The following is an 11,231-nucleotide window of genomic DNA, read 5'->3' as shown; positions in this document are numbered from 1 at the left end:
AACCACTGCTGATTGTAATTCAATCCTTCCTGCATGTGCTTCACAAAACAAGTAAATAGTATGAAGGCGGGGGCAGGATTTTTTTAAATGTGAAACTAGAAGTTTTGATGGTGCGATTTGGGCTAGCTTATCACAAGCAAAAACAGACTTCTCCCCAAAACTAGATTTTCACATGCTCTTTTCAGTGATGTAGAAACATTGTGGGGGTGAAATTAATGTTTTCACGTCTCACAAAGCTTGACAAAAGCAGCTCAGAAAGCAGCTCGAAAATGAGGACTATGTTGCGTGTCCTGTACTAACTCTTAGTAGCAAGGGTAAAATTTGCAACATGTTAACTTACACATAGAAGATTGATCCTGATGAGTTTGCGGTATTAGATTTACACATTTTAAATATGGGGAAGAGAGAGAGAGCATTGGCATTTGATCACTACATGGTAGGGATCACTAAATTGCTTTGCAGTTGTAGATTTACTACATAACAAATGTAATGAAAATTACGAGTTAACCCTAGAGTTTGGGTTATCATGGCAATCTGTTTTCCTCTTTTGTAGTGTCTCTGAAAAATGCTATGGAAGGGGACACTAGAAAAAAAAATAGAAACAGCATGGTCTCAAAAAAGAGGTCGCAGCAGTGATGAGACTTTTTACTAAAACCTTATTGTCAAGGGCAAACTAGCCACTATGGCTGAATGCAAGACCTGCAATGAAACAGTGTAAGACTGCTGAACATCCTGTTCTGCCTAGTCAAGAGCCCCGTGGTAAATCTGGGCATTACATAAAAATAAAAAGCCATATGATAGATATTGTTACAGACTTTTGTTGTTGAAGCTGCTGGTTCCTGTTGAGCTTTGGAACGTGCAATAATGTTATTAGCACAGATCACGGTTGAGCCAAAATAAAGAAGCTGATTTTTATTCTTTTACCTGTAGGAGATTTATTATAACCTTCTGTTTTATTTTCAACAGAAAACTACTGTCCTGTTATGTCAACAAAGTAGCTAACTAGCATTTGAATACTTCATCCCCAAGGGAAGGGTTCTGGATTTCATGACCTCTGTAATAGTCTAATAAACCCTAATTAGCAAAAGGCAGCTGGTTCTCAGTAGAAGGATCAAACTTTAGCTCTTGAAGTTTCCAGTTGATGAAGTTGTAAACTATATTTTTTTATAATTCTAGCTTTTTTTTACTAAAGGGAAAGAGGAGGCCTATTAGCATGACTAGTGACTTAGTTATGAGTAAGGCTTTAGTTTAGAATGAGGGACATAGTCTATATGTTACTGAAAGACTACATTTAGAGTTATTTGGACGCTGTTAACACTTGTAGTTTTTTTTTTTTTGCTACATAAGAATTGTCCTTATTTTGTAAGTGTAACTAAAAATTAAATATTTAGTTTAGATTACAATATTCTCTTAATAGAAATACCCCATTCTTTTATTCATCCATGCTGGAGTGTCGCTCCATGCTAGCTAAGAAGGAACTAAGAGGGAACTCCGTGTCATTACATGCCAGCCAACAATGGACGTTTCTGTAATGCAGTCAATAAATAAAATGCAATCCTATAAAATTTAGATTGAAGAAACAAGTACATTGCAAAATTGATAGAAATCTTGTCTATAACTGGTCAATTTCATTTCACAATATTTGGGGACAGAATTATTCCAAAGGTTTAGTAAAAGTTGATAAACCTGTTTTAGTGATTACTTAAAAAATAGGATCATGCTGCTGAGCATTTTAGTCCTAATTTATAATTATGAAGAGCAAATACAAAATAAGATAAAGATGAAGGCCCTTTAAAAAGGCCTACTTCACCAAATGACCAAGCACCACAGACAAACCTGAAGAGAAAGTTTAAATGACTGCACTAGTGTAATAAGACATTTTATATAATTGAACCCTGGATAAAGTACCTTTTGCTGCTAATACTGCAATCCTTGATATTTGTGCATGCATCCAAGTTATTTCTGAATAACAGGTAAAACTGTAAATTCTCAATAAAGTGGCCCTGAATATTTTTGGATCACAGAGAAATGTTTAAATATTACTAACACTGATGTTAAAATTTCCATTTTTGAAAGAAACAAGAAGTCTTTAAGAGATACAAACACTCATTAGCTGAAAAAAATTAACCGCATGGAGGTCCCCTCTTTGGTAGGTAGATACTGCTCAAGGATCCAAGTGCCCTCTTGGCAATTTCTTGAAGACAATGTTCTCTTTTATTTTCACAGACCCCATCATTGGCCTATGGTAACCCCTCCTAGTCTCTTATCATTGGCTCACGGTAACTCTGCCCACCCTCTTATTTTGTATGTGACAGCATGTGGGAAATAACTGGTGAGGGGTTGGGGGCCGTTACTTCTGGTACAACCAGATTATTAGATAGTCTGCAGTTCCAAACTCTTGTCTCCGGCTGATAAAAATAGGTTCCTGTTTCGAAAACGAAAGAAGGATTAAAGTTTTAAGACTCACAAGTTTAAGACTAGGCTACAGCTTTGGAGTGATAATGATGGCAAGTTTGTAAGATAAAGCACTAGCAAAGATTTTACAAAGTTTAATTTTGGAGCTCTCTCTTATTTTGGTGCATGCTGTTGAAGGTAATTTAAAATGCTGTTTAATTTTAACTCACTGTTATACTATTTTAATGTAATTATTTCATTTTATTCTTTAGTTCTTTAATGATGGTAAGTTTGTCACACAAAGCTTTAGCAAAGATTTTACTTTAGTTTAACTTCAGTTTAATTTTGGAGCTCACTCTTATTTTACTGCATGCTGTTGAAGGTAATTTAAAATGCTGTTTAATTTTAACTCACTGTTATACTATTTTACTGTAATTATTTCATTTATTCTTTAGTTCTTTAATGATGGTAAGTTTGTCACACAAAGCTTTAGCAAAGATTTTGAAGTTAATTAAAAATCTGTTTAATTTGAACTCACTGTTATACTATTTTACTGTAATTATTTCATTTTATTCTTTAGTTCTTTAATGATGGTAAGTTTGTCACACAAAGCTTTAGCAAAGATTTTACAAAGTTTAATTTTGGAACTCACTCTTATTTTGCTGCATGCTGTTGAAGGTAATTTATAATGCTGTTTAATTTTTACTCACCGTTATACCATTTTACTGCTTTACTGTCATTATTTCAATTTATTCTTCACTTGTTTAATAATAAAGACTGACTTGATTCCAAAGAAACCTCCTACTGATCCTTTGCTGGCCCCGGAGATTCCTCCTTTACTTATAACTCACTGCTATACTTTTTTAATGATAAATTTATTGTCACAAACACCTCCTAGTTAATTCATTCAAGTTGTATTACTTAATAAAGTCTTTAAATCAATGAAAAACACACAATGGAAGGATGCAACCCTCTTATCAGTTACATACAGACATATTTCCGGCTGGGGTGGGACAGGATGAACCCCCTCTTATCAGTTACATACAGCCATATTTCCGGTTGGGGTGGGACAGGATGAACCCCCTCTTATCAGTTACATACAGCCATATTTCCGGTTGGGGCGGGACAGGATGCACCCCCTCTTATCAGTTACATACAGACATCCGGTGTGGGGGCGGGACCGGAAATAGCTGTCAAAAATGAGTTTGATGGAATGTATTTGATACTTCTCTCTCAATATATACGAATAATCAAAGAATAGAGAAAAATAATACAACTATTTGCATAGACGGAACAATGTGGCAGATATTTACATGTGCATTTCTCCGGTTTGTGTTGGGCAGACGTATTGCAATGGAAGAGAATATTGTGAACTTAAATATATAAATTGACACAATATAAAAATATAGAGCAACAAAGATTAACAATTAACAACAAAAATGTGCCAGGTTTGTGCATGATATGCAATGACTGACTGCTGACTGTTCTAGCTGCACCAGATGGTCAATCTCCCACCCGTAGGCGGACTCATCCCCACCAGAGATGAGCTCAATGAGGGTGGTGTCATCCGCAAACTTCAGGAGCTTAACAGACTGGTGACTGGTGGTGCAGCTGTTGGTGTACAGGGAGAAGAGCAGAAGGGAAAGAATGCAGCCTTGAGGGGAACCGGTTGTAATGGTCCTGGAATCAGAGACATGTTTTCCCAGCTTCACATGCTGCTTCCTGTCCGTCAGGAAGTCTGTGATCCACCTGCAGATGGAGTCAGGCACATTCAGCTGAGATAGCTTGTGTTGAAAGCAGAGCTGAAATCCACAAACAGGTTCCTGGTGAAGTTTCCTGGGGAGCCCGGGTGCTGGGGGATGAAGTGAATGGCCATGTTTACTGCATTATCTACAGACCTGATGGCTTTGTATGCAAACTGCAGGGGGTACAGGAGGGGGTCAGTGATAGATTTAAGTTGGGACAACACAAGGTGCGTCGGTGACGACACTATGGGTACGAGATACCCACTTAGGCCGCGCCGAAACCCCGCCTGCCCCCAGCGTGCAGAACCTGACGGCACGACTAGGAGGAGAGCGCACGGGTGCCGGGTGCAGAAGGAAGGTCCAGACTGTAGAACCGGATGAAAGTGTGAGGGGTGGCCCAGCCAGCCGCAACACACAAATCCTGGAGCGACGCCCCTGCAAGGAGGGCCCTTGAAGCCACCATGCCTCACATGAGGAATAGTCAGATGAGCTGAGAAGGGCTTGCCCCAGGACTTGCACAACTCATCATGCAAGTCCGGAAAAAAAGGCAGAGAACGGCGCGGAGGCGGCGCACGGCGCTGCAGAAAGCGCTCATCCAATTTGCTCATAGCATGTGTCTCTGGTACATCCTGCGGCCAATCGAGCTGGAGCTTGCTCACTGCCCGCGTCACCACCTCCAGGAGTTCGTCATAGCTGGGCGCCAACTGATGACGCTCCGCTTTTCTCTCCCGGAAGTCTTCCTCCTCCATGATGCTAAGCACGTCCAGCTCCTCAGAGCCGGACAGCTGCAGCCTCTCCTTGCTCATACTTCGAGCAGGAGAAGCCGCGAAGCGGGGTCCCGAACGAGACAGAGGGGAGTCGGAGTCAGCAGACGAGACACGGGATGCCTCGGCAATCCCGATGCCATCAGAGATGTCGCGCTGGGAGCCACATGACCGAAGCCGCTGCGCCGCCTCAGTGACCGCCGGGCCCGATCCACAGGGAGAGCGCATCCTGCCGTCTTGGGAGAAGAGAGCCGCACGGGACCTCAGCACCCTCAGGGGCAGGGCCTTGCAATGGCCGCAAGCAGCCCCCTCAAGAGCTGCCTGGGCATGCGGCATCCCCAGGCAGGAAACACACAGGATATGAGTTACATCACGCCCGCCGTGATGTAACATGGGCACGGGAAAACACATCGCCTGAATTGCTCACCAGCCATCTCTCTGTCTGCCATCCTTCCAGGTAAGAGATCGGATTTACTGTAGTCTTTCTTCAGCATGCCAGAGTGCCTACTGAATAGAAAAAGGCTAATGTGTCCCGTGTGCCGGCGTGCTTATATACCCCTCTGGTTACGCCGTCACACGCTACCGTTCTAGCAACACCAATAGGATTGGAGTAGTTTCATTCATGTTCAGCCCTGCCACGCCCAGAGGCGTTCCCATAGTGTCGTCACCGACGCAGTTCAAGTTCCCTCGAAGGGGAACTGCATGAGGCAGGTCAGCACTCATAGAAAGAGTTAGAGGAATCAGCAATGAGTAGATATCTACTGAGGATAGGAACATACACATAGCACATCAGGTGACAAATACATTAACACATACACACACTAGGCTGCATTAGACAGAACAATACATACGCACAAGACAGGATAGTGTTTAGGGCAAGTGATGATGAATTAGCAGGAACAATTTTAATGAATAGAAAAACATACATGAATACTACTTGCATTAAAACATGATTTTAAAGAACATTTGTAAATTAGGAAACATGGACAAGAGTATGAGTTAGATGTAGAAAGCATTAAATCAGCACAGCACCTAATATTTTAAGCCTGAAGTAGGAGCTAGGATGCCACATACAAATAATATCTGTTAAAGTAGCTATAGAAGGGATTGGAATTAATTGGCCATTAATTTTGTTTTAGGTTAAAAAACATTCATCTAATGTAACTGTTTTTTGTAATTTCTCAACTATTGGTTCACTGTCTCCTGAGTTAGTTATTAGTTTGTATAAACATTCCTTTGAGAGTTTGCTTCAATAAAATAATTCCTTAGGACTGAAGATAAAGTAAGCTATTTTTTTGATTTAATGTTTCATTCTAGTTCCTTGATTGTGTAGTTATATGATTAACTGTCTTTTTACTTTTCGAGCTGTGAAGGCCTTTCAACTTCCAAAGGGTCCAAGAGTGCAAGTGTTTGCTCGCAGTGAGTGCGATAGCTGTCCCGGGAGACACACAGCAGAGGAAATTAAGGGGCGAAAAGCACAAGAAAAGCACAGAAATGAGCAGTGATGCAGGAGGCGCTCCACAAAGAGGCGTGCCAACCTGCTGCACCACAGGCCCAACCTCCACATCCACTGATCCTCCACTGATGTCAGCGTCTTTCTAGTGCACTAAAGTTGTACAGTCGACTCATAAAGAGGACAAATACCACCTAAAAGACTGTGAAACTGAAAAGCACAAAGATTAAAAGGTTAAGAAGGCTTCAGAGCAAAAATGAGCTCCAGCCATAATGCTCTCACATGTGACCGAGTGCTGACAGATACTTCACCAGGGAAGTGCTCTTCTCGATCAACATTACAAATGGTCAGAATGTCAGGGGCCTTGAAAACTGCAACATATGCTGAAAAAGAACAGTTATGACGTTGAAAGAGTTTGGGAGTAGGAGCGTTGATAATTTGTAGGAGAAGAAAAAAGAATAAGGGACTGATGTTAAATCCAAATTAAAGACAAACAAAGAATAGGTGATTCCAGAGTTTAAAACATAGGATATGTCATTAATAATTGATTAATTAACACAAGTAATCTGCACTCTGCGCATGCGTTGGCGTCTGTAGCCACCTGTCGGAAGCTCCGTCTTAAACCGGACTCTTATCCAGTTACATTTGTTATATCCTTTTTATTTAACTTGAGTTTTTAACTTAAGTTTTACGTGGGTTAAGGATTTTAGTCATACGACATGGATTTTAAGCTAAATGACCGTAAAAACGCGATCAACGATACTGATCGCAACAAAGCTCCGGTGACTATGCTAGCCGAGATAACTCTGCCCCATGAGGACTGCACACTCCTTAAGAAAGCGAACAAGAATATTGCTGACCTTATGGAAGACATCCGACGACTTTCAGAGGAACTCAAAGAGAAAGATTCCCTGCTGACTGGCTTTATGGATGTGGCTTCAGTACAAGCCAAACAGATTGTTTCTCTTAGCGCAACCGCTAACATCCAGGACACCGTGTTTTGGGACCCCTCTAGCCTTCCGAGGCTTTCCTCCTGCTCGACTCTGAAGCATCAGTCAACCTGGGCTGAAGTGGTGGTCCGTGGCTGCAAGAGAGGCTCGGATGGGGCTGCCTCTCCTCCATCCATCGGCCTCTCCAACCGCTATGCACCCTTGTCTAAAGACACTCCGGTCCATCCAGCTGATGCACCTGCGGCTTCGAGTCTCCCTGATATGGATCTCTTTTGGTGCACAGTGCCTGCCGACACTGTTGCATCTCCTCCACCGGCTACATCTCCTGCACTGGGCTGCCGGTCTGCCGCCGGGCCTGATCAGCGGCCGTCATCCATTAACACATAACCGTGTCCATACACTGGACTTGGTTTTTACCCTGGGTGTCAGCATTTCCTCTGTGGAATTAGTGGACATGACCATATCTGACCACAGATGTATTGTTTTTAGCTGCGATTCGCCTGTTACTCATGCCGCCTCACCAAGCCCTGTGTGTTCTCGCTTCTTTAATGAACAAAGTGTTTCAAAGTTTTGTGCATTCTTTCAGAGCCAAAGCCAACACCTGTCTGATTCCAACACCAACAATCTGGTCGATCACTTCAATCATATCTGCTTGTCGTTACTAAATATTACTGCTCCTCTAAAGGTTAGACCTATGTCTAAAGCTAGTAAGCAACCCTGGATAAATGACAGCATTCGCAGCCTAAAAAGGGAATGCAGGAAAGCAGAGCGCAGATGGAAAAAATCCAGTCTCCAAGTCCATTACCTCAGTCTGAAGGATTTATCAATTAAATACAATAACTTGGTTAAGGATGCGAGAACACACTATTTTTCTCATTACTACACATAAACACAATCCCAGGTTTCTGTTTAAGACTGTGGATCAGCTGGTAAACCCAACCCCTCCTTGTGCCTCAGCTGGAAGTAACGATGATCATCACCAGCAACAAGAGAGTTTTAACCAGTTTTATCCCATCGACTTGTCTGAGCTTTTAAAAACAGTATCACAAATGAGAGTGTCCTCCAGCCCACTTGATGTAATACCTACAAAGTTTTTACTGAAAGTAATAGATTCTGTTGGGCCCCATTTGATCTCTGTTTTCAACAGCTCCCTATCTACTGGTTGTGTCCCTGATTATTTTAAAACGGTTTGCGTGAACCCACTTTTAAAGAAACCTGGTTTAGATCCCTCCCTCCCACATAATTTTAGACCAATTTCAAAACTGCCTTTTATTGCAAAGATTCTAGAAAGAATTGTGTCCAAACAGCTGCTCACTGTACTGGAAAATAACAAATTATTTGAAAAGTTTCAGTCTGGTTTTAGGAAGTACCACAGCACTGAGACTGCCCTGCTTAAAGTCACCAATGACCTTTTAATGTCTGCTGATGAAGGCATGTGCTCAGTCCTTGTACTCCTGGACCTTAGCGCTGCTTTTGACACCATTGATCACAACATCATGTTAGACAGACTGAGGCACTGGGTGGGGATCTCTGGTACTGCCCTAGAATGGTTTTCATCCTACCTCTCAAATAGGAAGTTTTGTGTGTCTGTAAACAACTATGTCTCCTCGTTCTGTCCAGTTAAATATGGTGTGCCTCTGGGGTTGGTCTTAGGACCCATTTTGTTTTCCTTGTATCTGCTTCCCCTTGAACATATTATCCATAAACATGGCATTTCTTTTCATATTTATGCTGATGACACACAAATATACTTGCCCGTCAGATCCACAGACCCTGGAATGCTGAGTTCCCCGAGAAGGGGAACGAGAGACTGCGTCGGTTACGACACTATGGGAACGCCTCTAGGCGAAGCAGGTCTGAACGTGAATGAAATCACTCCAATCCTATTGGCCTGTTGCTAGAACGGTAAGGTGTGACGGAATAACCGGAGGAGTATAAAGCACACCTGTACACACTCATCATTAGCTTTTTTTTATTCAGCAGGCGCTCTGTATGTTGTTTGAAGAAAGCTCCAGTCCTACAAGCAGTATGTCTTACCTGAAGAAAAGTCTACCAGCACGTCCGGCAACCAGATGTACAGAAGGTGTGTTTTTTTCTTGCCCTCGGTACATCACGGATGGAGATTCTCATGAGATGTGTGTCTCATGTTTGGGGATGGAGCACGCACGGGCAGCTCTCGAGGGGGCTGCCTGCGCCCGTTGCGAAGCCCTTTCCGTGCGGGTACTGAGGTACAGCATGGCTCTCTTTCCGAGGATGGCCGGATGTGTTTTCCCCGTGGCGCGGGCCCTGCGGCCGCTGAGGCGGCCCGGCGGCTTCACTCATGGGTTCACAGCGTGATCTGTCGGAGGATTTCGGGACGGCTGAGGCTTTTTCCCGACCGTCATCCGCTGGCTCCGACGCTTCCTTTCCTCGTTCGGGAGCCGGTTTTCGACTTCTCCCGCTCGCGGTTTTGGATCCGGAGACACTGCAGCAATCCGACTCCGAGGAGGCGGACGTGCTCAGCGCAGTGGACGATGACTTCCGGGTGTCGGGGCGGCGTCATCTGGCCGCGCCCGACTATGACGTGCTGCTGGAGGTGGTGACTAGAGCCGTGGCTAAGCTCAACATGAACTGGCCACGGGAGGAGCAGACACCACAGGCTAGTGGTAGCTTGATGAAAGGTTTCTTAAGCACCACACGCCACCTCCACGCCGGTCTCTGCCATTCTTTCCTGATTTACATGATGAGTAAATCATGGGGCAGACCCTTCTCTACATGGCTTTCCACACCCCGATCACTGAACTACAGTAATGTGATGGGGGTTAGGGACCGTGGTTATGGGAGGATGCCTCGGGTGGAGGATGAGCTTGCGAGCTATCTCTCCCCTCGACTTGCGTCCTCCCTGGAGAAGCCGGCATTACCATCCAAACCATGTCGCACCACATCCACGCTTGTGGGGAAGGCGTACATGGCAGCGGGCCAGGCAGGTGCGAGCTTGCACACCACGGTGCTTCAAGCCTACCAAGCCAACCTGCTACAGGAGATGGTTCAGAGGGGGGGTCCCTCCGAGGAATATCTGGCGGAGCTTCGCAGAACCACGAAGCGTTAGACGCAGTGCGAAGCGTTCCGCCAGTACCTCCCTCGCCGGTCTGGACCCAAGGCAGCTGAGGCTGCCAGGCGTAGGTCCCTTCCCTCTACGAGCTCCTACGGAGAGGAGGGAAGCAGAGTGTCGCTTCTCGGGGGCCCCCCGAGGAGCTGGGGCAACGAGACGGCGCTCTCACCCTCAGCCGTCTGAGAGACGCGATCTGAGGACCGTCATCCAGTCCCGACGGAGCTCAGGGAAGACCGGGGTAGGGGAGTCTTTCTCCCCTCCCGCACCCCCCCACCCCCCCGGAGGCCGACCGAGGTCCCCTCCGCCGTGGCAACAGGTGATGTTATCCCGCCGTTTACACGTTCAGGACGCACCTGCCACCACCGAGTCCGCGCCGTACTGCCTGCCCCGAGGGTCTGCAGGCGGACGGCATCCCGACTCACTCACCGTGGATCTTCGGCGGCTCCCCCCTGCCGTTCTGGGGCTTCAGGGGTCCACCAGAAGATCACACGAGACACCGACCACCAGCCCCGAGGGGCTGGTTCCGTTGGCAGACTTTGCAGACGCTTGGCGGAGCCTGACGAACATTTCTCCGCGGGTCCTGCGCACTGCCATAGATGGGTATCGACTACAGTTCAAAACCCGCCCTCCAAATTCAACAGAAGAGAGGGGGTGGTTTGGACTGTGGTCCGCCCGGAGCAAGGTCCGGTGTTGGGACAGGAAGTTTGTACTCTGCTGAGGAAAGGGGCCGTGGAACGTGTCTCCCCCCCAGACAGAGACGCCGGTTCTACAGCCGGTACTTCATAGTCCCCAAGAAGGACGGAGGGCTGCGTGCCCTATTTTGGATCTGCGGGT

Source organism: Micropterus salmoides, unplaced genomic scaffold (genome assembly GCF_014851395.1).
Source record: "Micropterus salmoides isolate LMB-PRFRI ecotype aquatic unplaced genomic scaffold, ASM1485139v1 Ms_hic_scaffold_14, whole genome shotgun sequence".
Lineage (NCBI taxonomy): Eukaryota > Metazoa > Chordata > Actinopteri > Centrarchiformes > Centrarchidae > Micropterus > Micropterus salmoides.
This window is presented reverse-complemented; position numbering follows the sequence as displayed.